Here is a 7,151-nt window from a genome sequence, read left to right as displayed (position 1 = left end):
TGTACTAAAAGTTAATACTAATATTAATAATAATAAAATAATATTAAATAAAAATAAATTAGTGTAATTACTACACTTAAAGACAGACTCTCTAGCCATTAACATTAAAGAAACAATTCATAAACTTAATAAAATCAACCCATAAGAAATTATATCAGAACCAAATAAGTAAGAAATTGACATAAAATTATTTGAATATATATTATTTAAAATAAAAACAAAAGAAATTAAAAATAAAAATATTTGAACCATTCAGTATAAATATTTAATAAAACATAATGGAAATAAAAATAAAATTATAAAAATAATTTTTAACATTGTAAAATATTAAATCTTTGAAAATAATCATATCCATGTGTACGAATTATTGAAACTAAAATTGAAAGACCTAAAGCCCCTTCACATACTCTAAAAGTTAAAAATATTATTCTAAAAAAATTTTCATAATTATATATATTTAAATATACAAATAATAAAATAAATAACCGTAAAACAATATATTCTAATCTTAATAATATAGACAATAAATGCTTTCGATTAGAAACAAAAGTAAATACTCCTATAATAAATAAAATTCTAGGTAAACATCAATTTAAAATGATTAACATTAGTTTTAATAGTTTAACAAAAACATTGGTCTTGTAAATCAAAAATAAGATTAATTCTTTTAAAACTTCAAGAAAAAAGAAATTTCTTTATCATTAATCCCCAAAATTAATATTTTATTTAAACTATTTCTTGATATTATACAATGAATTTTAATAACTCTTCTATTTATTTTTAACTTTATTTTTATAAACATTAAACACCCACTAGCAATAGGTTTAACACTTTTAATCCAAACTATTTTAGTGTCAATATTTTCAGGATTAATAACTAAAACATTTTGATTTTCATATATTTTATTTTTAGTATTCTTAGGAAGAATATTAGTTTTATTTATTTATGTAACTTCATTGGCTTCAAATGAAATATTTACTTTTTCTACAAAACTCTTAATCTCTTCAATTTCAATTTTTATAATTATAATCATCTCATTATATTTTATTGATAAAAGTATTTTACTTCAATATACTAATTTAGAAACCCAATCAATTTCAAATTTAAATTTTTATATAATAGAAAATTCTTTATCATTAAATAAATTATATAATTATCCAACTAACTTACTAACAATTTTACTAATAAATTATTTATTAATTACACTAATTGCTGTAGTTAAAATTACTAATTTATTTAAGGGTCCTCTACGACCTATATTTAACTAATGAACAAACCTTTACGACTTAAGCATCCAATTTTAAGAATTGCAAATAATGCACTAGTAGATCTTCCTGCCCCAAGAAATATCTCATCTTAATGAAATTTCGGGTCATTATTAGGCTTATGTTTAATTATTCAAATTTTAACTGGATTATTTCTTGCTATACATTATACAGCAGATATTAATTTAGCATTTAATAGAGTAAATCATATTTGTCGAGATGTTAATTATGGTTGATTATTACGAACTTTACATGCTAATGGTGCGTCATTCTTTTTTATTTGTATTTACCTTCATGTAGGGCGAGGAATTTATTATGGATCATATTTATACACCCCTACATGATTAATAGGAGTAATTATTTTATTTTTAGTAATAGGAACAGCTTTTATAGGATATGTTCTTCCATGAGGGCAAATATCTTTTTGAGGAGCTACTGTTATTACTAATCTATTGTCAGCTATCCCTTATTTAGGAATTGATTTAGTACAATGAGTCTGAGGAGGATTCGCTGTGGATAACGCTACATTAACTCGATTCTTTACATTCCATTTTATTTTACCTTTTATTGTATTAGCAATAACAATAATTCTTTTATTATTTTTACATGAAACAGGTTCAAATAACCCAATTGGGTTAAACTCTAATATTGATAAAATTCCTTTCCACCCTTATTTTACTTATAAGGACATTGTAGGATTTATTATTATAACAATAATTTTAATTTTATTAGTACTAATTAACCCGTATTTATTAGGAGATCCTGATAATTTCACCCCAGCTAACCCCTTAGTAACACCTGTTCATATTCAACCAGAATGATATTTCTTATTCGCTTATGCAGTTTTACGATCTATTCCTAATAAACTTGGGGGAGTAATTGCTTTAGTATTATCAATTGCTATTCTAGCAATTATACCATTTTATCATTTAAGAAAATTCCGAGGAATTCAATTCTACCCAATTAATAAAATTTTATTTTGAACTATAGTGGTTACAGTAATTTTATTAACATGAATTGGAGCCCGACCTGTAGAAGCACCATACGTGCTAGTTGGACAAATTTTAACAGTAATATACTTTTCTTATTTCTTATTTAATCCTTTAATTACAAAATGATGAGATAATCTTTTAAACTAGTTAATGAGCTTGAATTAAGCATATGTTTTGAAAACATAAGATAGAAATTAAATTTTCTATTAACTTTTACCACTAAATTTAATTCATTATAATAAATATAATAAAAAAAATTTAAACCCAAAAAAAAAAAATAATAAAAAATTTAACGAATAATGTAAAAAACTTTTTCAAGCTAAATATATTAATTTATCATATCGAAACCGATGTTAAGTCCCACGAACTCAAATAAATATAAAAGAAACAAAAGTTAACTTTAAATAAAATATAAAAGAAAATACATCACACCCCAAAAATATTACACAAAATAATATACTTATAAATAAAATTCTCGCATATTCAGCTAAAAAAATTAATGCAAAACCCCCTCTTCTATATTCAACATTAAACCCAGAAACTAATTCAGATTCCCCTTCAGCAAAATCAAATGGAGTTCGATTAGTTTCAGCTAAAGAAATTCTAAACCATACTAAAGCTATAGGGAATATTAAAAATAAAAACCAAATAAATAATTGGTATTTATAAAACATTAATATATTATATCCTCCAATTAAAAACACAAAACTTAATAATACTAAAGCTAATCTAACTTCATAAGAAATTGTTTGAGCTACAGCTCGTAAGCCTCCTAATAAAGCATAATTAGAATTAGATGACCAACCAGCAATTATTACTGTATAAACTCCTAAACTTGTACAACATAAAAAAATAATAAACCTAAATTAAAAGAAAATAACTTAATAAATATAGGTATACATATTCAAACTAACAATGATAAAAATAAAGAAAAAATAGGTGAAAAATAATAAGAAATATAATTTGATAATAAAGGATAAGTTTGTTCCTTAGTAAATAATTTAATTGCATCACAAAAAGGTTGAGGAATTCCTATAATTCCAACCTTATTAGGACCCTTCCGAATTTGAATATACCCTAATACCTTACGCTCAAAAAGAGTCAAAAAAGCAACTTTTACTAATACACAAATTACTAATAATAATCTACCAATAATAAATAATAAATTTTCTAAATAAAACATGTACTATTTGTAATATAAATTACATATATAAATTCTAAATTTATTGCACTAATCTGCCAAAATAGTAATATTAATTATATTCAATAACAAAAATAATAATTTATCAAATATTAGGTCCTTTCGTACTGAAATATTTTAATTTTTTAAAGATAGAAACCAACCTGGCTTACACCGGTTTGAACTCAGATCATGTAAGAATTTAAAAGTCGAACAGACTTAACATTTAAACGGCTACACCTAAATATATCTCTTAATCCAACATCGAGGTCGCAATCTTTTTTATCGATATGAACTCTCCAAAAAAATTACGCTGTTATCCCTAAAGTAACTTAAATTTTTAATCGTTAATAACGGATCAATTAATCATTAATTAATGATTTAATTAATTAAAAGTTTTTTAAATTTTAATATCACCCCAATAAAATATTATTAACAATCATAACAAAAAAAATCCAAAAAATTATAATTGCCTAAATATAAAGATTTATAGGGTCTTCTCGTCTTTTAAATATATTTTAGCTTTTTGACTAAAAAATAAAATTCTATTATAAATTTTTATGAAACAGTTAATATCTCGTCCAACCATTCATACCAGCCTTCAATTAAAAGACTAATGATTATGCTACCTTTGCACAGTTAGGATACTGCGGCCAAATAAAAATTATTGGGTCACGATATACCGATGACCGTTGCATTTCATGAGACTTGGATGCTTCTTCGAAACGGAATTCGATATCGTCATATAAATTGCATGGATTGTGTGTCAAAGTTTGCTTAACAAACGTCGTGAGAAGCGAGACTGCAGATATTATGGGTCACGATATATTTGCTTTCATATGGACATGTGATTGATTTGACGAAGCTGACCCTTGCATTTCATGAGACTTGGATGCTTCTGCATCTATCTTCGAGACGGAATTCGATATTGTCATATAAATTACATGGATTGTGTTGTGTGTTGTGTTGTTAGTTTGAATATGTATACCTATATTTATTAAGTTATTTTCTTTTAATTTAGGTTTATTATTTTTTTATGTTGTACAAGTTTAGGAGTTTATACAGTAATAGTTGCTGGTTGGTCATCTAATTCTAATTATGCTTTATTAGGAGGCTTACGAGCTGTAGCTCAAACAATTTCTTATGAAGTTAGATTAGCTTTAGTATTATTAAGTTTTGTGTTTTTAATTGGAGGATATAATATATTAATGTTTTATAAATACCAATTATTTATTTGGTTTTTATTTTTAATATTCCCTATAGCTTTAGTATGGTTTAGAATTTCTTTAGCTGAAACTAATCGAACTCCATTTGATTTTGCTGAAGGGGAATCTGAATTAGTTTCTGGGTTTAATGTTGAATATAGAAGAGGGGGTTTTGCATTATTTTTTTTAGCTGAATATGCGAGAATTTTATTTATAAGTATATTATTTTGTGTAATATTTTTGGGGTGTGATGTATTTTCTTTTATATTTTATTTAAAGTTAACTTTTGTTTCTTTTATATTTATTTGAGTTCGTGGGACTTAACATTGGTTTCGATATGATAAATTAATATATTTAGCTTGAAAAAGTTTTTTACATTTTTCGTTAAATTTTTTATTATTTTTTTAGGGTTTAAATTTTTTTATTATATTTATTATAATGAATTAAATTTAGTAGTAAAAGTTAATAGAAAATTTAATTTCTATCTTATGTTTTCAAAACATATGCTTAATTCAAGCTCATTAACTAGTTTAAAAGATTATCTCATCATTTTGTAATTAAAGGATTAAATAAGAAATAAGAAAAGTATATTACTGTTAAAATTTGTCCAACTAGCACGTATGGTGCTTCTACAGGTCGGGCTCCAATTCATGTTAATAAAATTACTGTAACCACTATAGTTCAAAATAAAATTTTATTAATTGGGTAGAATTGAATTCCTCGGAATTTTCTTAAATGATAAAATGGTATAATTGCTAGAATAGCAATTGATAATACTAAAGCAATTACTCCCCCAAGTTTATTAGGAATAGATCGTAAAACTGCATAAGCGAATAAGAAATATCATTCTGGTTGAATATGAACAGGTGTTACTAAGGGGTTAGCTGGGGTGAAATTATCAGGATCTCCTAATAAATACGGGTTAATTAGTACTAATAAAATTAAAATTATTGTTATAATAATAAATCCTACAATGTCCTTATAAGTTAAATAAGGGTGGAAAGGAATTTTATCAATATTAGAGTTTAACCCAATTGGGTTATTTGAACCTGTTTCATGTAAAAATAATAAAAGAATTATTGTTATTGCTAATACAATAAAAGGTAAAATAAAATGGAATGTAAAGAATCGAGTTAATGTAGCGTTATCCACAGCGAATCCTCCTCAGACTCATTGTACTAAATCAATTCCTAAGTAAGGGATAGCTGACAATAGATTAGTAATAACAGTAGCTCCTCAAAAAGATATTTGCCCTCATGGAAGAACATATCCTATAAAAGCTGTTCCTATTACTAAAAATAAAATAATTACTCCTATTAATCATGTAGGGGTGTATAAATATGATCCATAATAAATTCCTCGCCCTACATGAAGGTAAATACAAATAAAAAAGAATGACGCACCATTAGCATGTAAAGTTCGTAATAATCAACCATAATTAACATCTCGACAAATATGATTTACTCTATTAAATGCTAAATTAATATCTGCTGTATAATGTATAGCAAGAAATAATCCAGTTAAAATTTGAATAATTAAACATAAGCCTAATAATGACCCGAAATTTCATTAAGATGAGATATTTCTTGGGGCAGGAAGATCTACTAGTGCATTATTTGCAATTCTTAAAATTGGATGCTTAAGTCGTAAAGGTTTGTTCATTAGTTAAATATAGGTCGTAGAGGACCCTTAAATAAATTAGTAATTTTAACTACAGCAATTAGTGTAATTAATAAATAATTTATTAGTAAAATTGTTAGTAAGTTAGTTGGATAATTATATAATTTATTTAATGATAAAGAATTTTCTATTATATAAAAATTTAAATTTGAAATTGATTGGGTTTCTAAATTAGTATATTGAAGTAAAATACTTTTATCAATAAAATATAATGAGATGATTATAATTATAAAAATTGAAATTGAAGAGATTAAGAGTTTTGTAGAAAAAGTAAATATTTCATTTGAAGCCAATGAAGTTACATAAATAAATAAAACTAATATTCTTCCTAAGAATACTAAAAATAAAATATATGAAAATCAAAATGTTTTAGTTATTAATCCTGAAAATATTGACACTAAAATAGTTTGGATTAAAAGTGTTAAACCTATTGCTAGTGGGTGTTTAATGTTTATAAAAATAAAGTTAAAAATAAATAGAAGAGTTATTAAAATTCATTGTATAATATCAAGAAATAGTTTAAATAAAATATTAATTTTGGGGATTAATGATAAAGAAATTTCTTTTTTCTTGAAGTTTTAAAAGAATTAATCTTATTTTTGATTTACAAGACCAATGTTTTTGTTAAACTATTAAAACTAATGTTAATCATTTTAAATTGATGTTTACCTAGAATTTTATTTATTATAGGAGTATTTACTTTTGTTTCTAATCGAAAGCATTTATTGTCTATATTATTAAGATTAGAATATATTGTTTTACGATTATTTCTTTTATTATTTGTATATTTAAATATATATAATTATGAAAATTTTTTTAGAATAATATT

At 23.9% G+C, this 7,151-nt stretch overlaps 2 pseudogenes; one reads left to right on the top strand and one right to left on the bottom strand.

The window, feature by feature from the left end:
* The first annotated feature begins 597 nt into the window (after positions 1–597).
* Positions 598–2,021, top strand: LOC141388143 (NADH-ubiquinone oxidoreductase chain 6-like; annotated as a pseudogene).
* A 3,538-nt stretch (positions 2,022–5,559) lies between these two features.
* On the bottom strand, positions 5,560–6,974 carry LOC141388142 (NADH-ubiquinone oxidoreductase chain 6-like; annotated as a pseudogene).
* Between the last annotated feature and the right edge of the window lie 177 nt (positions 6,975–7,151).

Source organism: Musca autumnalis, unplaced genomic scaffold, assembly GCF_047663935.1.
Source record: "Musca autumnalis isolate F117 unplaced genomic scaffold, ASM4766393v1 scaffold_60, whole genome shotgun sequence".
Taxonomy (NCBI): domain Eukaryota; kingdom Metazoa; phylum Arthropoda; class Insecta; order Diptera; family Muscidae; genus Musca; species Musca autumnalis.
This window is presented reverse-complemented; position numbering and strand designations above follow the sequence as displayed.